Source organism: Vulpes vulpes, chromosome 8, assembly GCF_048418805.1.
Source record: "Vulpes vulpes isolate BD-2025 chromosome 8, VulVul3, whole genome shotgun sequence".
NCBI lineage: Eukaryota > Metazoa > Chordata > Mammalia > Carnivora > Canidae > Vulpes > Vulpes vulpes.
Genome location: NC_132787.1, coordinates 53,463,978 through 53,489,982, shown reverse-complemented (window position 1 = coordinate 53,489,982; position 26,005 = coordinate 53,463,978).

Here is a 26,005-nt window from a genome sequence, read left to right as displayed (position 1 = left end):
TTGGTAGGAAGTCCAAAGTTGGTTAGATCTTGGGCATGTTGCAAGTTCAAAGAGTGGCAGCCTAGAGTAGACAAGGGCTAGAAACTTTGTATGGTATTTTAGTTTCCTATCGCTGTATAACAAATTACCACAAACATAACTTACAACAACAAACATTTATTATCACCCAGTTTTTGTGGGTCAGGAGTTCAGACACAGCTTATCTGGAGTCTCTGCTCAGGATGTCACAAAGCTACAATCAAAGTGTCTACCGGGCTCCATTTTGTTCTAGAGCTCTGAGTTCTCTTCCAAGCTCATCTTCTCATTGCTAGAGTTCAGTTCCTTGTAGTTATAGGACTAAGATTACTGCTTTCTTGTTGGCTGTCAGTGAGGGCTGCTCTAAGTTCCTAGACATCCCCCCAAATAACTGTCATTGGCCTCCTCACAAACTGACCACTTCTTCAAAACCAACAGGAGAACCTCTCTCTCTCTCACTCCTCCATCCCTCTCCAGTCTGCGAAGATGGGATGTTATAAAATGTAAGGTAATCACAAAAGAGATCACCTCATCATATCGCAGGTCCCACTTACACTCAAGGAGAGGAAATTATACAGGAAGAATTCTGTCTTCCACAGAATTCTTGGCCCCCTGGTCCCCAATGATTCATGTTTTTTCCACACGCAATATACAATCACCCGTATCTACTATAGGTTGAACTCTTAACCCCCCTGTACCTAAGAATGTGACTGTACTTGTAGACAGGTCTTTAATGAAATGACTAGATTAAAATGAGGTCATTAGGATGGGCCCTAATCCAATATGACTGGTGTTCTGAAAGAAGAGGAAATTTGGGCACAGGCAGGTGGAGAGAGAAGACCATGCGAAGACACAAAGGGAACACAGCCATTCATCAGCCAACAAGAGAGGCCCTCAGAATAAACCAACACTGCTGAACCATGATGTTAGATGTCTAGCCTCCTAAACTGTGAGAAAATAATCTCTGTTGTTTCAGCCACCCACTCTGTGTTACTCTGTTATGGCACCCCTCATGGACTAATACACCACCCCATGATCCTTATCCCAGTGCATCATAATCAAAATCTTATCATCTAAATCTAATTCTTATCACCTCATTAACTCAAAGTCCAAAATCTCATCATCTAAATCAGTGCTGATGAAGATCCTAGGTGTAATCTATGAAATACAGCACTTGGGATGCAATTCCTCTCCATTGAAAGACCTGTGAAACTAAAGAGAGAAGGTATCTGCCCCAAATGCAATGGTGTGACAACCTTAAGGATGATAGCTATCAATAGTCTGGCTCAAAAATTGGGAAGATAAGAGGTAAAAAAACAAAAAAAAACAAAAAAAAAAAAAACCAAAAAGAGTCCCTGGTCCTTCACAGTCCTGACATTCAGCCAGGCAAATAAATGTTAAATTTCCTTGATTAGGTTTCAAGGCATGGGGATAAATTCTCTATGGCTCTCCACCCTCTGGACTCTCTGTTCTGCCCTCTGAGCCACCCTTCCTCTTCCACAAAAGATAGCCTATGTTGCAGCAAAGTAATTTTATTAGTCTCCTTCCTGCCAGGAGCTTGGCGTCCTCGCCTAAGCCTGACATAGGGAACTGGAACTAGAATAGAGAGAGGAGAGCATCTTTGCAGGTGAGGGGATGGCCTTAAAAATGGGAGATTGGTTTCACACTGGGGAATTATTCAGGGGCATTAGTCAAGTAATTAAATATGCTATCAATAGTGAGAGTCAGATTTCTCAACATCAGAAAATGGAATTACAATTACGGAAAAGCAGAAAATCAGAATGAATTCTGTGATGTTGAATTTGGAGCTAGCAGTTTGCAATATACATATTAGATATGGAAATAAATGTAGATATATAAGCATGTATATGTATACATACATATCTTTCCTAATTCTTTCCAGTGAGAAGTCTTGGGAGTCTTGCTTATTAGCCATAAGCACACCTACTCCAACTCCTGGCTTCTAAATATTATTCTCCACTTAAAAGAAGTACAGCTTCTTAGAGAGATGTCCAAGTTGAAGGCTGGGGCAGGGAAAGTATAAGATGATCCTATAAATTATTTTTTGCCAGAGGCAAGGAAGTACTCAAAGAATGATAGAGATACACAGATCTTGAAGATTTGTCTCTTCAGCCACCTTGAAGAGACTTCCACTGAGCCAATTGGAAACGATTTGAGTATCAGAATAAATAACAATTGTAAAAACCTGTAATTCTTTAAGAGGGAAAGAAACAATGAATCCTTATAGATATAAAATAATACATGAATAAATTAGCAGTTTGTTGAGGTCTAATAGGATAGTTACATAGTTTCGTATTTTTCCACACATAACCATTTATTAATTACAAAGAGAAAAGAAGTGACTTGAGACTGGAGAAGCCTGAGGGACATCTTCTTAATAAACCAAAGTTAATGCCAATTGGTAAAGGGAAAAATTGAAATTTGCACCACCTGGTATGATGCACTGAGAATAACAGAGCATCATTTCCGTGTTTTCCTTCCAAAGAATTCATAACCTGAATCTAAGACAAGGAAAGAGGATAAATGCCTAAATGAAGAGACATTCTACAAAATAACTGGCCTACAATCTTTAAATGTGGCAAGGACATGACAGTCAAAGAAAGATTAAAGAACTGTCTCACACTGAAGTGAACCAAAGAGACTTGGTGCATGTAAACTGCGGTTTTGCACTGTATCTTTTAGCTGGAAAAAGTACAATTGCAACACTTAAACTTTGAGTGAGATCTGACGGCAGTAATGCTTCAAAGTTAATTTTCTGATTTTGTTGACTGTATTGTTGGTATATAAAAGAATATCTTTATTTGTAGGAAATACCAAGTTAATAAACAATCAGACTGGCTATCTATTCTCAAATGATTAAGGAAAAATAGTCACTTCTATAGTACTTTAAAAGAATATCTTTATTTGTAGGAAATACCAAGTTAATAAACAATCAGACTGGCTATCTATTCTCAAATGATTAAGGAAAAATAGTCACTTCTATAGTACTTTAAAAGAATATCTTTATTTGTAGGAAATACCAAGTTAATAAACAATCAGACTGGCTATTCTCAAATGATTAAGGAAAAATAGTCACTTCTATAGTACTTTAAGAGTTTTTGGAACCTTGTAATTCTTTCCAAAACTGCTTAATGAAAGATATACTATCAAAAAAATAGGCTATGGTCTACCTGGCAGGGTGTCCTCCATCTCTGCCTTGTGGGCCATCCCCAAACAGTGGGAATGGAAGACAATAGTTTCTTGCTGATCTCATGCTGTGGAAAGGAGCTGCTATTGTCAGCATAGCAGCAGCTGACTGTGGCTCAAGATTTTTCTGTCCACATTTCTGTATTAACTTCACTGACAAATCATTCTCACAATTCTCAAAAGATATGCCCCATCTGTAATATAATCACCAAATCAAATACCCAGGTCTGACTAAAATCTCTCCCATTCTTCAGACTACAGATCTCTGTCTGTCCCTGAATCTTTCTAAACCAACAAGGCGTCTGGGTCTCTTCAGAAATAGATTTACTTCCTATTATATTATGGGGAATGTTGCTGACTTTTACATGAGATTTCCTGCTTTCTCTCAGCAAGTGACTAAACTGGTTACAGCTAATTCTGCTGGGAGGTAACCAGCTGTTTTTGCACAATCCTGCAGCCATTTCCATGAATTAACTTGGGAGCATTGCAGACCCTTGAAAAGCAGCATAAGGCTCTGGTGCCTGACAGCTTTAGTAGGATTTAGCAGCCTCAGCAATGGACTGAATATAAAGAAACATAAAATCTATTAACAGCTGCTCCTGAGATTGTCCGTGTAGACTTGGGTGAGATAAAAAAAAAAAAATCTCTCTATCCTTTTGGGTAATATGATGATACCACTAGCCCATACCTATTGTCAAGGTGTGTGTGAGGATAAACAGAGTGTACTTAGAGTCTTGAGTTCTTTATTAAAATAACATCATATGGGCACCTGGGTGCCTCAGTGGGCTAAATGTCTGCTTTTGGCTCAGTTCATGATATCAGGGTCCTGGGATAAAGTCCTGCATTAGGCTCCCTACTCAGCAAGGAGCCTGTTATTCCCCTTGCTTGTTTGTCCTCTCTCTCCCAAATAAATAAAAATTTAAAAAGAGAGAGAGAACATTTATAGCCATGTTGCTGTATTTATTCAGTGCTTACTGAAAGAGAGAAATTTTAAGCCCTAGTTCTACTAAATAACATAAGAATTATTATTAACAATTACATTATAGGTAATAAGATTGAATTTAATCATTTGTTTATTCAACACATATTCACTGAGTACAGACACTATGCTGGAACAAGGATGAAGCCATGAATAATAGCTCTTGGAGCATACAGTCTAGTGGGAAGATATGCAACTAGCCAGCCCTCACAAGTGCAGCAAGGGACAACTAGAAAAAAACTCAAAAAGTTAAAAATAGAACTACCATATGATCCAGCAATTCCACTTCTGGGTGTCTATCTGAAGGAAACAAAATCACTGTCTCGGAGAGACATATGCACCCCTAAGTTCATTATAGCATTATTTGCAATAATCAAGACATGAAAACAACCTATGTGCTCATCAATGAATGAATGGATGAAGAAAATATGGTGTTATGTATGTGTGTGCATACACACACATACACACACACACATATATATATACATGCACACAATGGACTATTTTTCAGTTATAAATAAAAATGAAATCCTGCTATTGGGGACAGCGTGGATGAACCCTAAGTGAAATAAGTGAACACTAAGTGAAATAAGTCAGACAAAGAAAGACAAATACTCTAGGATCTCACTTAAATGTGAAATCTAAGAAAAACTCAAACTCACAGAAACAGAACATATTGATAAGGGGTGGGAAGTGGGGGAAATGGATGAAGATGGTCAAAAGGTACAAACTTCCAAATAAGTACTGTGGATGGGTGTACAGCTAACAATACTATACTGTATATTTAGTAGTTGCTAAGAGAGTAGATATTAAGAGTTCACATCACAAAGACAAAAATGTAACTAGGTGTGGTGAGTGATGTTAACCAAACTTATCATGGTGATCATTCTGCATTATATACATATATCAAATCATTCTCTTGTACACCTGAAATATTTACAATGTTATATGTCAATTACATCTCAATAAGACAGGGAACCAGACTGTTTTAACTTCAGTGAAAATGACTATTATCAGGCAAGTAAGAAAAGAAATCATGGGTCTAAGAGTCAGAAGAGGATCTGGAACTCAGTTCTCCTACTTATTGCTACATAAACCTCAAGAAATTACTTAACTCTGACAGCCTTGATTTCATTAGGCATTCTCTGAAAATCAGCACAGCAACACCTGCACACCCTCTTTCATGAGATTCTTGGGAAGCCCAAATGAGATAATCAATGCAAAACCACTTAGAAAACTCAAGAGATACAAGTTTTGCAGAGTCTTTATACAACATTTGAGCATGGTTGTTTTTGTTTGCCCTGGCCACTCTGGGTGGAAAGAGCCAGGTGGTACAAATCCTTACCAGAGGTGCCCTTGTCAAATCCTACCAGGTACTGTGGGGATGACTGTACCCAGACAAAACAGATCCACCACTGCTTGATTCTGTCCACTAGTCTCAGTCCTGTTCCGTTCAACATTTTTAACAACAAATTGGATGAAAATACAGGAAGACATTTATCAATGTAAAGCACAAGTGAAACTAAGAATAGAAAATACAAAGATTGACAGAGTCAGGATCCCATCTCTCCAGAATAACAAGATGAAATATAATTAAGATAAATGTAAAGTCCTGTATTTAGAGTCACAAAAATAACTGCAGAGCAGCACAAACAAAAGACCGGAATATTGCTTGACTCTTCTTTCGGTATTTCACATATAAAGTGTTCTACTATTCACAAAGTGCTTGCCTCTCATTTAATCACTTAGGAAGTTAGCTTTTGTGAATCTGATATGTTAGATAAAAATTTACTTTGATTTATCCTTTTGATTGCAAATTCAGTATTTACTTATTTAGGCTTAATTAAATCTGAGTTCACGGACAGCACCAAGTATAGCTACATCCTAATCCTTGTCATACCTAGAAGTGTCAATGGTGTGTACTGTGCCCAGGATTCAACAGTGAGGCATAGCTGAGGCTAGGATGAGACATAACATTGCCCCCTTAAACTCAGAATCCTACCTTCTCTGCAATCTCCATCTCTTCTAAGAAACTTGTCCCAGTCTTCTCAGCTGCAATTAATCTGTTTTTCATTATAGTCCGTATACAGACAAATGTAGTTATAGGTGTCCATATGTACAGACTGTTCACCATCTTAAATTAAATTCAGTTATTCTGCACCAACCAACTCACCCACCCCACATTCAACTCTAGATTAAACAAAAACAAACACACACACACACACCTTACAAATCTTCAATACTCGATCACGGAGATTTGCACATTTTAGGTACTCAATAAATATAAGCAGAATTGAGTGATGATAATAGAGTCCATTCTTTGCAGTCACTCTGACATTTGACTTACTGTTTTAACTGTTTACTAAGTTCCATCCACTTACTTTGACCCCCCCATATTTTGCTTTGTTTTTATTTTCAGCTTCAAAATGGGCATATAATAGCCACATTATAGAAGATTCTCTGAGTACTAAATGCTAGCAAAATTCATAGGTTATATAAATACTAGTTCCCTTCACCCTTCAACTGCTAGCTCATTGGCTTGACAGAGGTTGGGAAAAGAGTTTCTTTAAATGGAATAATAAGAATAAGACACCCTGACTAGTCTTCCCAAGTTCCTGTAGAGAGATCAGATATCAGTGGCTTCTGGTCCCCAACTGCCCACAGTACTTGCAGACTCTCCCAGTGCCTGACTAATCCCTAAAGTCACAGAAAGGCAGCTGTTTTTCTATAAGTCAGCCATGCAGGGTTATTTGGGAAGCATGGGGTTTCTTTCCCCTACTGCTGCCCATAACAGCATTCCATCCGCACAGACCTGGACTCTTGGACCTCACAATTGTTTGCAATTCAGCAAATGTTTCACTGCTTACTGTGTTTCAGAAACTGTTATAGGGCCAAAAGAGATTTAAAAGTTGATTTGATTAAAATTACCCTCAAGGAACTCTCTACTGAGAGTTGTGGAGTATACTTCTACAAACTAATCTCCCACAGAGCAGAATGTGATAACAGCCAATAAAGAGACATGCCCTGGTGGGGGAAGGGAGGGAGGATTCCCTAGGACTCCAAAGTGGAAGATCTACTCTAGATCTTGTTAGGAAAGGCTCCACAGGGAGAGTGGCACTTGAAATGCACTTAGAAAGATGAATAGGTAGCTATGGGGATAGAGAGGGCATTTGGGTGGAAGGGATACCCTAAGGAAAGGCAGAGAGGTGGAAAATAATGGCAGGTATTCAAGTCACAGCCAGCACACAACTTGGGCAGAGCTAGGGCATACACAGTGGAGTAGCAAGTCAAGAAATTTGGTATAGTAGGTAGCTTCTGAAATGGCTCCTAGTGGTTGCCTCCTGATATTCATACCTTCCTTGTGGAATCCCCATCTCTGACCCCCATGCAATAAGGCTATAAAAGACTGGACTGACTCCCATCTTGTTCCTTCTGTCTCTCTTTTTCTCTGTCTCTGTCTCTCTTTCTCATTCATTTCAGTAAAGCCAGCTGCCATGTTATGAGGCACCAAGGCCCTCAGTTCAACAGCCCACAAGAAACTGAATCCTACCATAATCATTGGGTGAACTTAGAGGCAGATCTTTCCCTAGTTAAACCTTGAGATGACTGTGGTCCCAGGTGATGCCTTGATTGCAGTCTTATGACAGACTCTGAGGTAGAAGACCCAATCAAGCCATACTCATCCTCTAGACCCACAGAAACTGTTAGATAATGAATGTATGCTATGTTGAGCCACTAAGTTTGGGGATAATTTGTTATGCTGCAGCAATAATTAAAGTACTTAGAAAGGATTAGAGACAAATTTTGCAGGACATTCAGTAGCAGACTGACACAACTGCCCTATGACTGATATGTTTTGCCTATATCTACTGTAATATATATCAAATGTGAGGTATTAAAGGAATAATGATATGACTAGAGACAGGTTTGTCAAACACTGATGTGGCAGGAGTGCACAGAGGAACATGGAAAGACTCTCAAGTTTAGAAAGAACTTTTGTGTAAATTAAGAAATTATACAAAACTGTTGATGGACCCAGAATCCTATGATGAGCAGCAAAGAAGACTCAAAAACCAAGGGCTGGGATGCCTGGGTGGCTCAGCGGTTAAGCGTCTGCCTTAGGCTCAGTGTATGATCCTGGAGTCCCGGGATTGAGTCCCACATCGGGCTCCCTGCATGGAGCCTGCTTCTCCTTCTGCCTCTCTCTCTCTCTCTCTCTCTTTCTCTCTCTCTCTCTCTTTCTCATGAATAAATAAATAAAATTTTTAAAGAAAGAAAGAAAACCAGGGGCAATGGAGAAGAGAGGGAAGACAGGCAAGGCATTAATCACTTGTATGGTCTTAACTGTAGATGGAATGTGGGGGTGCAGGAGAGTGAGGAAATTAAATGAAGATCCTAAAGAAAAAGGACTAGAAAGGTAGAAATATGGAAACGTTATTTACAGAGATGAAAGAAAAGAAAGTTTTGAAAGGAAGATACTGAATTCAGCATGGGACCTGTTGAGTTTGAAGTGCCAGTGAAGCATCTACACAAGTTTGATACTCAAGGCTGAGGTTGAAGCCAGAAGTTCGGGGAATCACCTATATAAAGCTCAAAACCTACTCCTAATGGGAACCAGGGTTATGAGTCACAGCTCAAGTGACCCAACAACAACCTTAACACAGTGAAGGTGAAGCTGGAGCTCAGGGATCATGGTCATACTCCTTCATGTGTTGTCAGGGAGCCTGGCATCTTGCTGGGAGAACCAAGGGGTTAGTCCAAATGCATCTGGACCCTGATAAAGGTATACACAATTTCCTGCATGAATATACCAAAGACTAGCCCAGGGAGTAAGGTAAAGTCTTCAGGTCTCATTCTAGAGGCCCCTTCAACATGAATGTTCATGTTCAAGTTGTAAAAAAGGTGGGGATGGAAGGTTATCTTACACAAACAGAAAGTTAGAATGATGATTTCTAGGACTGGGTGAGGGGAAAATGAGGAGTTGCTTAATGGGTATAGAGTTTCAGTTTTGCAAGATGAGAAAGTTCTGGAGATCAGTTGCATAACATAGGAGTATACTCAACAATGCACTTAAAAATTATTAAGACAGTGAAGCAGAGCCACTAGAGGAGCAGTTTTTTTTTGGTGGTGGTGGTAGAGAGGAGTTGATCTTTTTTACCTCCTGACTCTGTGAAGCTGGTCAAGCTTCTTCAAAGCTGGTCCTGCTGATTCTTCCATCTCAAAGTGTGGCACATCTACACTTTCCCTTTTATTCTCCTGCTTCCCCCTGAATCTAGGCCCCATGCCACTTGGATGATTGTATAATCTCCTAGCTCTTCCATCTGCCTCCCTGCCTCCCTGCCTAGAGACCCTATACACTGCCCCAGATTGATGATACCAGACCGCCACTTAGCACATGACTACCCCAACTTAAGAAGACTCCACTGAGCCATAATTAAATCCTGAAGGAGCCCTCTTGGCTAGTCCATCTCTCCACTTCTTCCAGGCTCTCTCCTCTGCTGAGTCCCAGACATGCACCATGATTTTGCCCAGTGCCTCTCTGTTGCTTGCACCCTTTCCACTGTTTCATGCCCCCCTATACATTTATCAACCTGTGGGTGGCCTTTAAGACACAGCTCAGTGACTTCTCATCTCTATGAGGGCCTCTGCCCTCTGTAGCTATACCTTTCTTCATACTATAATATCTTTTTTTCTCTATTAATCATTTAATCATTATTATTCATTATTGATGACACCAAAAATTATATAAGCTCTTTATTGTTCACTATGTGCTAGGTACTTTACATACTTACACTTTACACATTCTTTAATACTTACCATTAATCCTTACCAAATTTCCATGAAATAGGTATTATTAATATTATTTTTCAAATGAGGAAATTGAGACCTAGAGGGGTTATACAACTTACCTAAGATCATACCAGCCAAGAAGTGGTCAAGCTGGAAATCAAATTCAGGCCTATGGAACTCCAGAGCCTATGTTCTTTTTATATTATGTTATGTAACTTCTCACTCATTGTGTCATTATTAAGTCAGCAAATAATCACAGTGCGCCTATTATGCGCCATGCATTGTAGTGTGTTTCAAGATGGTCAAGAATAAATTAGACACAGCCCAAGCTTCAAAGAGCATTTCTTTTGTTCTGTATTTTCTTTCTGTCTGAATGCCTGCATTCAGTGGACAATCTTTTCCAGCAGACGGTAAGTGCGTAACATCAAGGATGGGGATTTCTCTTAAGCACTGCTATATTTTCATTATATAGCACAGTCTCTAGCACATAATAGATACTCAAAAAATATTTGTTGAACAAGTGAATAATGAGTGAATGAAAGGAAGAATATTAAAAGAGGCCAAAGATGTAGAAGGAGAGAAGGGGGAGCAGGCCGAGGATAAAGCCCTCCATTTCCATGCCCCAAGATTCCCCAGGGGAACAGCATAAATATAGCAGTTTGAGAGCAAGACGGAATTTAGTGCTATTGTCACTGCTTAGCTGATGGATGAGAGTCAAATCATTCCCATGTTGGCTATCTGGCCCATATGACTGACTGATAGATCCTGTACAATGTCCCCCGCTTCCACACCAGGAAGAGAGGACTTCAGGTCCAGGGGTCCCAAGTTCAATAGCCTTTTCTTTTTTGCCTTAAAAAATTGCTGAGGCATGAGATAGTTCCGTTCTCCACTGGCATCTTTGCACTGTGCCCAGTGAAACAATCATATCACATTCAGGAAGGCAATAGCCAGCAAAGGCAGGGAAACAGGAACCGTCCCCACGGATGTCCTCCCGGGGGAGACAGCCAGGGGCTGGGAACAAATGCTGTGTGAAAAGGAAAGCCAGACTTTACCAGTGGCTCCAGGTTGAGGGGCTGGCCCTTCCCAGCCTCAAGCAGGACCCTCAGCCACAAATCCGGGAACAACATGTTATTCTTAAACACACACACTTTAACTTCCCTACCCCCAGCCTCCCCAAACACACCTTAAAGCTTATGTGACATCTGAACAGGGAGCTTTGTACTACAGAGCTCTGAACTGCATTCCTACTCCTTAGCCCCGAGGCCAGGCCCTCACCAGAAAAGCATTCCTCTTCCTCTCCAGTCCATCTCCAAAATTCCAGCAGCAGCCTGGGGGCTCTGCTCACTGTCTCCAAACATGTGTCAAGCCCAATCCCACTCCAACCCATTCTTCTCTTCCCCATGCACACACTCCCTTCCCTTCCTCTCTGATTAGCAAATTCTTCCCCTTGGGTCCTTGACCAGAGCATCTCAATCAGAGTCACCCTCTCTCACTTTTGAATTCCAGCAGCACTTCCTGTGTAAATCAATGCTCCTAATCTTCTTCATGGAATAGAAAATAAGAATATTTTCTTATTGGCACCCTGGAGTAACACATGGAGATGATCTTAGCCAGGGCAACTAGCCCAGGGACTCCAGATGCCTGTAGGATGAGGGGAACCAATACCGCCTGTAATCAATTCAAGGTCAAGGAGTGCTGGGAAAGCTCAGGTCTATACACTGCTTGACCCTGTTCTAGAGCAATCCTACAAGCTGGAACAAGAAGGGAAGTATATATGAGAGTCCTTGCCTTAAAGTACTTCCATGCTAATTGAAGGAACAGAAGATGCCTACCTGTATAAATAAACACACACATATTCATTTTTAAGTTCTTTGTGTAACATAAAGAACATAGTCTTTGCCATCAAAGATGTGGAAGTTCAAACTCTGGCTTTGCCACTTACTTGCTGTATGAACTTAGGCAAGTTAATATTACCTCTCTGATCTCACCCTTTCCATCCATAAAATAGAGATAATAATGCCTATGTTCATAAGGTTATGTTTTCTTAAAAAGATTTATTTGTATATTATTTTAAAGGTGGTGGAAGGGTGGAGGGAAAGAGCAAGAGAAACTTAAGAGGACTCTGTACTGAGCACAGAACCCATACAACACTGAGATCATGACTCTGAGATCACAACTGGAGCTGAGCAAGAGTTGGATGCTTAACCAACTACATCACCCAGGTGCCCCCATAAGGTTGTGTTTTCAAATCACCTTTATTTTAGTGAGGCATAACTAACACACAATAAAGTTCACCCATTAAAAGCATACACTTTGCTAAATTTCCACAGGGGTATATAGCCATGTAATCGCCACTACAATCGAGATATAGAACATTTCAATCATGCAAAAAAGTTCTTCCAGCTTCTTTACAGTCAATCCCCTCCCTACATTCCCTGTCCTCTGACAGTCATGGGTTTCGTTCTCGTCACTGTAATTTTGCCATTTTTTTAGGTTTTCATATAAAAAAATTGTACAGTCATAGTCCTTTGTGCCTGGCTTCTTTAACTTAGGATAATTCTTTTGGAATTTGTGTATATTGTGTGTATCCATAGTTCATTCCTTTTTATTGCTGAATAGAATTCCATTGTATGGACATACCATGATTTGATTATGCATTCTCCTGTTGATAGACTCGGGTTATTTACAATTTTTGGCTTTAACTAATAAAGTTGCTGTGAATATCCTTACACAAGTCTTTTTTGCCAACATGTTTTTATTTCTTTTGGGTTAGCATCTAAGAGATAAATTGCTGGATTATAGAATAGGTTCATATTTAACAGTTTATCTTCAAGTTTTAAAATTCCAGTTAGTTAACATACAGTGTAACTTTAGTTTCAGGTGCAAAGATATAGTGATTTATCACTTACATATAGCACCTATTGCTCATCACAAGGGCCCTCCTTAATACCCATCACCTACTTAGACCATCCCTCACCCACCTCCCCTCTGGCAACCCTCAGTTTGTTCTCTGTAGTTAAGAGTCTGTTTCCTGGTTTGCCTCTCTTTTTCCCCCCATATGTTCATCTGTTTTGTTTCTTAAATTCCACATATGAGTAAAGTCATATGGTATTTGTCTTTCTCTGACTGACTTACTTCACTTAGCATAATACTCTCTAGCTCCATCCATGTCACCGCAAATGGCAAGATTTCATTCTTTTTTATGGCTGAGCTATTCATATATATATATGTATGTATGTGTGTATATATAGATGTGTGTATACACATCTCACATCTTCTTTATCTGTTCATTAGTCGATTGGACTCTTTCCATAATTTGGCTATTGTTGATGATGTAATCCCTATCAAAATACCACCAGCGTTTTTCACAGAACTAGAATAAACAATCATAAAATTTGTATGGAACCACAAAAGACCTCAAATAAGCAAAGCCATCTTGAAAAAGCAAAGCAAAGCTAGAGGTATCATAATTCTGGACTTCAAGTTATATTGCAAAACTACAGTGATCAAGACTGTGTGGTACAGGCACAAAAACAGACATAAATCAATGGAATAGAATAGAAAACCCAGAAAGGACCCACAACTAAATGGCCAACTAATCTTTGACAAAGCAGAAAAAAAAAATATCTGATGGAAAAAAAGACCGTCCCTTCAACAAATGGTGTTGGAAAAACTGGACAGCCATATGCAAAAGAATGAAAGTGGACCACTTTCTTACACCATACACAAAAATAAATTCAAAATAGATGAAAGACGTATATGTGAGACAGGAAACCATTAAAATCCTGGAAGAAAATACAGGCAGTAACTCTTTGACCTCAACTGTAGCAATTTTGTACTAGAAATGTCTCCTGAGGCACGGGAAACAAAAGCAAAAATAAACTGTTGAGACTTCATCAAAATAAAAGGTTTCCTCTCAGTGAAAGAAACAATCAACAAAACTAAAAGGGATCTTTTCTGGTTCCATACAAATTTTAGGATTGTTTATTTCAACTCTGTGAAAAATGTTGATGATATTTTAATAGGGATTGCTTTGAATGTGTAGATTGCTTTGGGTAGCAGAGACATTTTAACAATATTTGTTGTTCCTCCATGAGCCTCAACCTACAGAATGGGAGAAGATATTTGCAAATGACATATCTGATAAAGGATTAGTATCCAAAATATATAAAGAACTTATAAAGCTGAACACCCAAAAAACCATAATCTAGTTTAATAATGGGCAGAAGACATGAATAGACATTTTTCCAAAGAAGTCATATACATGGTGAACAGACACATGAAAAGATACTCCACATCACTCATTATTAGGGAAATACAAATCAAAACCACAATGAGATACCACCTCACACCTGTCAGAATGGCTAAAATTAACAACACAGAAAACAACAGGTGTTGGCAAGGATGTGGAGAAAGGGGAACCCTCTCATACTGTTGGTGGGACTGCAAGCTGGTGCAGCCATTCTGGAAAACAATATGGAGGTTCCTCAAAAAGTTAAAAATAGAACCACCCTATGATCGAGCAATTGCACTAGTAGATATTTACCCAAAGATATAAAAACACTGATTCAAACGGATACATGCACCCCAGTGTTCATGTTTAACTTTTTTTTTTAATGTTTATTTAAAGGCCTTTTTGCCCTTTTTTTTTTAATTTTTTAATTTTTTTTTAATTTTTATTTATTTATGATAGTCACAGAGAGATAGAGAGAGAGGCAGAGACACAGGCAGAGGGAGAAGCAGGCTCCATGCACCGGGAGCCCGACGTGGGATTCGATCCTGGGTCTCCAGGATCGCGCCCTGGGCCAAAGGCAGGAGCCAAACCGCTGCGCCACCCAGGGATCCCCTAATGTTTAACTTTTTTAAGGACTTCCAAACACTGCTGCAAATTTGACCACCAATGTATGCAAGTTCCAATTTCCCTTTTTCATTATAGCCATTTTTAAAAGATTTTATTTTTAAGTAATCTCTACACCATACGTGGGGCTCAAATTTACAACCCCAAGATCGAGTCACATGTTCTGCTGACTGAGACAGCCAGGTGCCCCTGATTGTAATTATTCTGGTAGATATGTACATAGTGTTATTTCATTGTGGTTTTAATTTGCATTTTCCTAATGACTAGTGATGTTGAACACATTTCCATGTGCATATTAGCCACATATATATCTTCTTTTGTGAAGTGTTTATGCAAGCCTTTTGCCCATTCTATTTGCTGGATTATCTTCTCACAATTGATCTGTAAGAATTCTTCACATATATCAGAAAGAAGTTCTTTGTCAGATATAAGTTTTACAAATATTTTTTTCCTAGACTATGCCTGGTCTTTTTATTTTAATGATGTCTTTTAATAAGCAGAAGCTTTGAATTTTGATAAATCTAATTTGTCAATATTTTTTCTCTTTGATTAGTGCTTTTTGTGACCTAAGAAATATCTTGTGATGCCAAGGTCACAAAAATATTCTCCTGTTTTCCTCTAGAACTATTATAGTTTTACCTTTTATGTTTAGAACTATGATCCATCTCAAATTAATTTTGTATATAGTATGATGTAAGGGTAAAGATTAATTTAAAAAATACATTTATCCTGCTGTTGTATCACTATTTGGGTAAAGATTATCCCTTCCTCTACTGAACTAACTTGATAATTGGTCAAAAATCAATTTACCATATATGTGTGAATCTCTTTTCTGTACTCTATTCTGTTTTATTTATCTAATTTGTATGCTTCATAGAAATTACTATATTATAAAATATTAATTACTATAAAGTATTCATGTAATCAAGTAATGGGAATTCTCCTAATTTATTCTTTTTCCAGATTGTTTTGACTATTCAAGTCCTTTGCATTTCTACATAAATTTAAGAATCAACATGTCAATTTATATTTTTAAGAATCCACTAGGATGTGATTAAGATTGTACTAAATCTATAGATCAATTTGTAGAGAATGGGCACTTTTCCCACATTGATTCTTCCAATCTGTAACCACAATATATCTCTCCTCTTGTTTATGATTTCCTTAATTCCTCCCAACAATGTTTTGTGCTCAGTGTTGACATTTTGCACTTCTACTAAATTTATTCCCAAGCATTTTGTTTTTGATATTATTGTAATATTTTTGCATTTAATTGTCCAATTTTTTACTGCTAGTATAAACAAATATGATCAATCTTTGTACAATGACTTTATATCACCTGATTTTTTTATTTTTTATTTTTATTTTTTTTTATTATTATCGTTTATTTATGATAGTCACAGAGAGAGAGAGAGAGAGAGAGAGGCAGAGACATAGGCAGAGGGAGATGCAGGCTCCATGCGCCGGGAGCCCGATGTGGGATTCGATCCCGGGTCTCCAGGATCGCGCCCTGGGCCAAAGGCAGGCGCCGAACCGCTGCGCCACCCAGGGATCCCCCATCACCTGATTTTTTTAAATGCAGTTGGTGGTTCCAGTACAATTTCGGGTGGGGGAGAATTTATGTTCCTCAGCATTTCCTGAATACACCGTCATGCCATCTGAAAAAAAAAAAAAAAAAGACAATTTTACTTCATCTTTCTCAAACTTTATTTCATTTGTTTCTTTTGATTTCCATATTGTACTGGTTAGCGTCTTCCATACAATACTGAGTAGAAGTAGTGAGAACACTTGTTCTGATCTTAGGAGATAAGCACTCAATATTATACTATTAAGTATGATGTTAGCTATAGAATTTTTCATAGATGTTCATTATCAAATTGAGGAGGCTCTATCCCTTCTCTGGTGAGCATTTTAATCATGAATGAGTATTGAACATTTTCAAATATAGCTTCTTAAGGTGAAATGTAGATCATTGATTTTAAACATTTTTACTTTTCTGAAAAAAAGAAAAAAGCTTTAAATGTGCCTTCAAGTATTTCTTTAGGAGGAAGGGCAAGACAGCAGAAGAACATGGGACCCTGTTTCATCTGGTCCCTTGAATTTCGCTAGATAATTATCAAATCATTCTGAACACCTATGAATTCAACCAGAGATGTAAGAAAAGAATTGCTGGAATTCAACAAATAGAAAAGCAGCCACTTTTTGCAAAATAGGGGGTGTGGAGAAGTGAATCTGAGGGGATATATCAGAAGATAAACTGCAGTGGGAGGGAGCCTCTATAAGCCAGCTATCAGAAAGTGATAGCAGTGGAGCACAAAATCGGAATTTTTAGAAGTCTGCTCCAGTAAAAGAAGTCCCTTCCTGAAAGATGCTCAAGTAGTAAAGTGGAGCAGAATCCTAGGTGGGACAGGGTGGTCTCAGGATCCCGGAGTCATAGAAAAAATGGGGTGCCTGAGTAGGCAGCATTCCCAAGCATTCAGCAGGGGAAACCATTATGGTTAGTGAGCCCAGGAGGGAGCTCTCAGCTCCAATCACCATAAACTGGGAACTGCAGCATGATTGGGCAACCACTCTCCCTGCAGGGGTCCTGCAAAGAGCAGAAACACAGCGGCCCTCCACCTTCCCTCAGGAAGATCAATGGGGTCCCACACCACAGGAGTCTGCAGAGTTTGGCACACACAAAAGTGAAGACTGTTTTTCCCTAAAGGTTTACTGAAGAGAGGGACCATGCTCTTTTAGCTCTGGGGTTGGGGGGGTCAAGGTGAAGCCATTTTTTTATTTTCATCCTCTAAGGAGGCACAGGAGGCTTTCAGAGAACAAAAGAAAACATAGAGCAACCAGTAACAGCTTACATGGAACCTGGCGCTCTGGCAAGGGCAATGCAACTCCACCCAGGCAAAGAATCAGCACATCAGACCCTTCCCCAAGAAGACCAGCTAAAACAAGAGGTGAATACCAAGTTTACAGAGCACACAGGACTGCAAAATTCCAGGGCTAGAGGAAAATAGTATATAGAATTTGAGGGGTTTTTCTCATGATTCATTTATCTTTCAAATTTTTTCCTTTTCTTTTTTTTATTTCTTTCCTTTTCAATTAGTTTCTTATTTTTATCAACTCTTTGCTTTTAAGTATTTTTTTACTTTCATTTTTTTACATTTACATTTTATAGATATATTCTTCATTCTTGACTTCCTTTTGCTGTATTCCTTTTTATTTTTGTGTATATGTAAGTTTTACTTCTTCACAATCTGGGGATTTAGTGTCTTCTAATAAACAGACCAAAATACATCAAGGACCAAGTGGATCACCCTGCTTTGTCCACCTGAGAGATTATATTCTCTCTCCCTGCCCCTTTCTTTTTTTTTTTTTTTCTTTCTTTCCTTTTTTAGTTTCTGGTCTCTTCAAAATTGTCTAGTGTGTATTTTGCTTGGGTCATGGTTATTTTGTTCTCTCATTCATCTATTCTTCTCTGGGCAAAATGACTAGAAGGAGGAATTTACAACAAAAGAAATAACCAGAGATAATACTCTCTGCCACAGATCTAATTGGTATGGATATAAGTAAAATGTCAGAGCTGGAATTCAGGATAACGATTATAAAGTTACTAGCTGGCCTTGAAAAAAGCATAAAAGACACTAGAGAATCTCTTAGTACAGAAACAAAATCTAACCAGGCTGAAATTAAAAATGCTTTAACTGAGATGCACTCAAAATTGGATGACCTAACAATTAGGGTAAAAGAGGCAGAAGAGAGAGTAATACAGAAGACAAGTTGATAGAATGGAAAGAAGCTGAAGAAAAGAGAGAAAACAACTAATGGACCATGAAAGGAGGCTTCAAGAAATCAGTGAAACAATATTAGAATTAGTGGGGTCCCTGAGAAAGAAGAGAGAGAGGAACAGAAGGTATATTTGAGCAAATCATAGCTGAGAACTTCCTCATCTGGAGAAGGAAAGACATTCAAGTCCAAGAGGTAAAGAGGACCCCTCTCAAAATCAATAAAAATTGATAATATATAATACTAAACATATAATAGTGAAGCTTGCAAATTTCAGAGATAAAGAGAAAATCCTGAAAGCAGCTCAAGAAAAGAACTCCTTAACCTAGAGAGGTAGAAACATCAGGCTGGCAGTAGACCTGTCCACAGAGACCTGGCAGGCCCAAAAGGGCTGGCATGATATATTTAGTGTACCAAATGAGAAAAACATGTAGCTAAGAATACTTTATCCAGCAAGGCTGTCATTCAGAATGGAAGGAGAGATAAAAAGCTGCCTGAACAAACAAAAACTAGAATTTGTGACCACTAAACCAGCCTTGCAAGAAATATTAAAGGATATCCTATAAGCGATGAGAGACTGAAAGTAACATAGACCAGAAAGAAACAGAGACAATCTACAGAAACAGGGACTGTGCAGGTAATACAGTGGCACTAAATTCATATCTTTCAATAGTTAGCCTGAATGTAAATGGGCTAAATGCTCTAATCAAAAGATATAGGGTAACAGATTGGTTAAAAAAGCAAGACCCATCCATGTGCTGTCTACAAGAGACTCATTTGAGACCTAAAAACAGCTGCAGATTGCAAGCAAAGGGATGGAGATCCATTTATTATGCCAATGGACATCATCAAAAGAGAGCTGGCATAACAATCCTTATATTGGACAAATTAGGTTTTAAACCAAAGACTGTAGTAAGGAATGAAGAGGGACACTATATCATACTTTAAGGGTCTATCTAACAAGAAGATCTAACAATTATAAATATTTATGCTCCTTACTTGGGAGTGGCCAATTATATAAACCAATTAATAAAAAAATTAAAGAAACACATTGATAATAATACAATCATAGTAGGGGACTTCAACACCCCACTCACTGCAATAAACAGATCATCTAAGCAGAAGACCAACAAAGAAACAAGAGCTTTGAATAACACACTGGACCAGATGAACTTCACAGATATATTTAGAGCAGCCCATCCTACAGCAACAGAATACATTCTTCTCAAGTGCACATGGAACATTCTCCAAAATAGATCACATACTAGGCAACAAATCAGGTCTCAACTGACACCAAAAGATTGGGATTATTCCTTGCATATTTTCAGGCCACAATACTTTGAAACTTGAATTCAATCACAAGAGGAAATTTGGAATGAACTCAAACACTTGGAGGTTAAAGACCATCCTACTAAAGAAGGAATGGGTCAGCCAGGAAATTAAAGAAGTTTTTTTTTAATTCATGAAGACAAATTAAAATTAAAACACAACTCTTCTAAACCTTTAGGATACAGCAAAAGCTGTTAAGAGGGAAGTACATGGCAGTACAAGCCTTTCTCAAAAAATTAGAAGTCTCAAAAACACAAGATAAATTTACACCTAAAAGAGCTGGAGAAAGAACAGTAAATAAAACCTAAACCCAGTAGGAAAAGAGAAATAATAAAAATTAGAGCATAAATCAATGAAATAAAACCAGAAGAACAGTAGAACAGATCAATGAAACTAGAAGTTGATTCTTTGAAAGAATTCATAAGATCAATAAACACCTAGCCAGACTTATCAAAAAGAAAAGAGAGAGGACACAAATAAATAAAATCATGAATAAAAGGGGAGAGATCATAACCAACACCAAAGAAATACAAACAATTTTTAAAACTTGTTATAAGGGAGATCCCTGGGTGGCTCAATAGTTTAGTGCCTGCCTTTGGTCCAGGGTATTATCTTGGAGTCCCAGGATCAAGTCCCACATCAGGCTCCCTGCATGGAGCTTGCTTTTCCCTCTGCCTGTGTTTCTGCCTCTCATGAATAAATAAATAAAATCTTTTTTAAAAACTTATTATAAGCAACTATATGCCAACAAATAAGGCAATCTGGAAGAAATGGATACATTCTTGGAAACTTATAAACTACCAAAACTGAAACAAGAAGAAATAGAAAATCTGAACAGACCCATAACCAGCAAGGAAATTGAAGCAGTAATCAAAAATCTCCCAACAAACAAGAGTCCAGTGCCAGATAACTTCTCAGGGGAATTCTACCAAACATTTAAAGAAGAAATAATACCTATTCTACTAAAGAAGTTTCAAAGGATAGAAATGGAAGGAAAACTTCCAAACTCTTTCTATGAGGCCAGCATTACTTTGATCCCAAAACCAAACAAAGATCCCATCACAAAGGAGAATTACAGACCACTACCCTTGATGAACATGGCTGCCAAAATTCTCACCAAGATACTAGCCAATAGGATCCAACAGTACATTAAAGGATTATTCACCACAACCAACTGGGATTTATTCCTGAACTACAAGGATGGTTCAACATCCACAAATCAATAAATGTGATACACTACATTAATAAAAGAACAAGAACCAGATGATACTCTCAATCGATGCAGAAAAAGTATTTGATAAAATACAGCTCCTTTCTTGGTTAAAACTCTCCATAGTGTAGGGATAGAGGTAACATACCTCAATATCATAAAAACCATCTATGAAAAGCCCACAGTGAACATCATTCTCAGTGGGGAAAAACAGAGCTTTTCCCCTAAGGTCAGGAACACTACAGGATGTCCACTTTCACCACTGTTCAACATAGTACTAGAAGACTTAGCCTCAGCAATCAGACAACAAAAAAAAAAGTAAAAGGCTCTAAAATTGGCAAAGAAGAAGTTAAACTCTTACTCTTTGAAGATAATGTGGTTCTCTATGTGGAAAGCCCAAAAGACTCCACCCCAAAATTGCTAGAACTCATACAGGAATTCAGCAAAGTGGCAGAATATAAAATCAGTGCACAAAAATCAGTTGCATTTCTATACACTGAGATAGAAGAAAGAGAAATTAAGGAATCAATACCATTTATAACTGCACCAAAAACAATAGTATACCTAGGAATAAGCTGAATCAAAGAAGTAGTAAAGGATCTGCATTTTTAAAAACTACAGAAGACTTATGAAAGAAATTCAGGAAGACACAAAGAAATGGAAAAACATTCCATGCTCATGGATTGGAGGAATAAATATTGTGAAAATGCCTATGTTATCCAGAGCAATTTCCACATTCAATGCAATCTCTATACCACCAAATTTTTTTCACAGAGCTGGAATAAATAATCCTAAAATTTGTATGGAATCAGAAAACACCTGAATAGCCAGAGGAATTTTGAAAAAGAAAACCAAAGCTGGTGGCATCACAATGCCTGACTTCAAGCTATATTACAAAGCTGTAATCATCAAGACAGTATGGTACTGGCACAAAAACAGACACATAGATTGATAGAACATAATAGAGAACCCAGAAATTGACCCTCAAATCTATGGTCAACTCATCTTCAACAAGGTAGGAAAGAATATCCAATGGGAAAAAAGACAGTATCTTCAACAAACGGTGTTGGGAAAATTGGACAGCCACATGCAGAATATAACTGGACCTTTTCTTACACCGTACACAAAGATAAACTTAAGATGGATGAAAAATCTAAATGTGAGACAGAAATCCATCAAAATCCTGGAGAAGAATGCAGGTAGCTATCTCTTTGACCTCGGCCACAGCAACTTCTTAGATATATCCCCAAAGGCAAGGGAAACAAAAGCAAAATGAACTATTGGGACTTTATCAAGATAAAAAGCTTTTGCACAGCAAAGGAAAAAGTCAAGAAAAATAAAAGGCAACCCACAGAATGAGAGAAGATATGTACAAATGTCTTATCAGATAAAGAGCTAGTATCCAAAATCTCTGAAGAACTTATCAAATTCAACACCCAAGAAACAAACTAGTCAAGAAATGGGCAGAAAACATAAACAGACATTCCTCCAAAGACATACAAATGGCCAACAGACACATGAAAAAATGCTCCACATCACTTGCCATCAGGGAAATACAAATCAAAACCACAATGAGATACCACCTCATACAGAGTCAGAATGGCTAAAATTAACAAGACAAAGACAACAAATGTTGGTGAAGATGCAGAGACAGGAGAACTCTCATACACTGTTTGTGGGAATGCAAACTGGTGCAGCCACTCTGGAAAAGTGGCTTCCTTTTAACTTCCTTAAGAAGTTAAAAATAAAGCTACCCTACAATCCAGCAATTGCACTACTGGGTATTTACCCCAAAGATACAAATGTAGTGATCCAGTGGGGCACCTGCACCCCAGTATTCACGGCAGCAATGTCCACAATAGCCAAACTATGGAAAGAACCAAGATGTCCACAGACAGATGAATGGATAAAGGTGTAATATATACATATATATATATGTGTGTGTGTGTGTGTGTGTATGCATAAGGTAATATACAATGTATATATAATGGAATATTACTCAGCATTAGAAAGAACGAATACTCACCATTTATATTGTTGTGGATGGAACTGGGGCGTATTATGCTGAGCAAAATAAGTCAATCAAAGAAAGACAATTATCATATGGTTTATAAGAAATAGCATGGAGGATCATAGGGTAAGGGAGGAAGAAGTGAATGGGAAGTCATCAAGGAGAAAAACCATGAGAAAATTAACTATAGGAAACAAACTGAGGGTTGCTAGAGGGGAAGTGGTTAGGGTATGGGTTAGTTGGGTGATGGGCATTAAGGAGGGCACGTGATGTGATGAACACTGGGTGTTATACGAAACGGATAAAATATATTTTTTAAGATTTTATTTATTGATCTGAGAGAGAAAGAGAGAGTGTACAAGCAGGGGGAGCAGCAGGGGAGGGAGGAAAAGCAGACTCCCCATGGAGCAGGCAGCCCAAGCCTTAGGCAGGTACTTAACTGACTGAGCTACCCAGAGAAGCCTTGCAAGTGATAAATTGTTGAACACTACATCTGAAACTAATGATGTACTATATGTTGGCTAATTGACTTTAAGTAATAAAATAAATTTCCATTTAAAAAGTTATTTCTTCAGAAGTATACTGACATTTTTGTTTCATTTTCCAATTTCTCTTATGATTTTTTCTTTAAGACATGGGCTACTTATGTGTGTGTTGTTATATTTCTAAGTATTGGAGGATTTTTCTAGATACCTTATTGTTACAAATTTCTAATTTAATTTTACTATAGTCAAATATATTCTGTAAGATATTAATCTTCTGAAAGCACTGTCAGTTATTTTATGCCCCAGCCTATGGTCCAACTTGGGGAATGTTTGCTGAGCACTCAAATGTTTATTCTGCTATTACAGGGTAGAATGTTCTATAAATGTCAGTTAAGTAAAGTTGTTGATTGTGTAGTTCAAAACTTTTTATCCTTACTAACTTTTTAATTTACTTGTTCTATAAATTAGAGAAAGTTATTAAAATCTGCCACTATACTTAGATATTCGTCTATTTTTCCCTATAGTTCTGTCACGTTTTGCTTCTGTTATTAGATGCATTTATATTTAGAATTGTTATGTCTTGGGATGCCTGGGTGGCTCAGGGGTTTAGCGTCTGCCTTCAGCTCAGGGCATGATCCCAGGATCTGGAATCGAGGCCGACATCCAGCTTCCTGTGAAGATCCTGCTTCTCCCTCTGCCTATGTCTCTGCCTCTCTCTCTCTGTGTCTCGCATGAATAAATAAATAAATCTTTAAAAAAAGAAAAAGAATTGTTATGTCTTCCTCGTGAATTGACCCTTTTATCATTGCAAAATGTCCCTCTTTAAATATGGAAATATTCCTGGATTTTAAGTCTACTAATACTAATATAGCCACACCAAGTTGCCTCTATCTAACTGTTTATCTTTTCCTGTATATGGATCTTGTATTCAAGCTCTGTCTCCTCTGGATATCATATACATGCCCTTCTGAAAATCTATCTTTTAAGTAAAATGTTTAGTCCATATTTATTTAATGTAATTATTGAGATCATTAGGTATAAGTCTACCGTCTTGCTTTTTTTTTCTACTTGTCCCATCTGGATTTTCCCCCCTCTATTTCTCCTTTCCTGCCTTTTTAGGGTTTTTTTTTTAATTGAACTTTTCTGGTATTCCATTTTATTTCCTCTATTGACAGTTAACTTGTATTTTGAGATTTTTTTCTTAGTGTTTGCTCTAGACATTACCATAGGTTTTGTTCATTTGTCATAATCTACTGAGAATATTGTGCACTTTACATGAAATGTGAGACTCTTGCAAAACTATACTTCCATCTACTCTTCCATCTTTTGTGTTATTGCAATATGTTATACTTCTACCTATATCATATACCCTACAAGATACTCTTGCCAGTTTTAAGCAGTCACTCATCCCTTAAAGAAATTAAGAGGAAAAACGAAGATAGTGTTGTATACTTACCTACATATTTACTCTCTGCTTTCATTCTGGTAGATCTGAATTTTCATCTGATATCTTCCTTCAGCCTAATAACTACTTGTTAGCATTTCTTGTAATGTAGGTCTGCTGGCAACAAAGTCTCTTAGCTTCTATTTATCTGAAAATGTCTATCCCACTTCATAGTTTAGGGATATTGTCACAACATATTGAATTCTGAGTTGACAGGACTTGTTTTTCTTTCCACCTATGAAATATATCATTCCATTCCTTCTCACCTTCATTATTTCCTGTGAGAAGTCAGCTCTAATAGATTTTTTGTGTGTCCCAGTATGTTGTGCCCCCTCCCAGCTGTGGCTGCTTTTAAGTTTTTCCCTCTTTATTTTCTTTAGTTTTTAATTGGTTCTTAAAATACAGTTGACATATAATGCTACATTAGTTTTAGGTATACAACAAAGTGATTCAACAATTCTTTATGTGACTCAATGCTCACCACAATAAGTGTAGTCACCATCTGTCACCATATAGTGTGACTATATTATTGACTATATTTCCTATGTTGTACCTTTCATTTCCATGACTTATTCACTTTATGACTGGAAATTTGTACCTGTTAATCCTCTTCACTAGTTTGTCCATCCCCACATTCACCTGCCCTCTGGTGACCACTTGTATTTAAAAATCTGTTTTTGTTTGTTCATTTGTTTTGTTTTTTAGATTCCACATATAAGTGAAATCATATGGTATTTGTGTTGCTCTGTCCAATTTATTTCACTTAGAATAATACCCTCTAGATCCATCCATGTTGTCACAAAGGGCAAGATTTCATCCTTATTCATGGATGCATAATATTTGTGTGTGTGTGTGTGTGTGTGTGTGCATTGTGTATCCCACTATGCCACATCTTCTTTA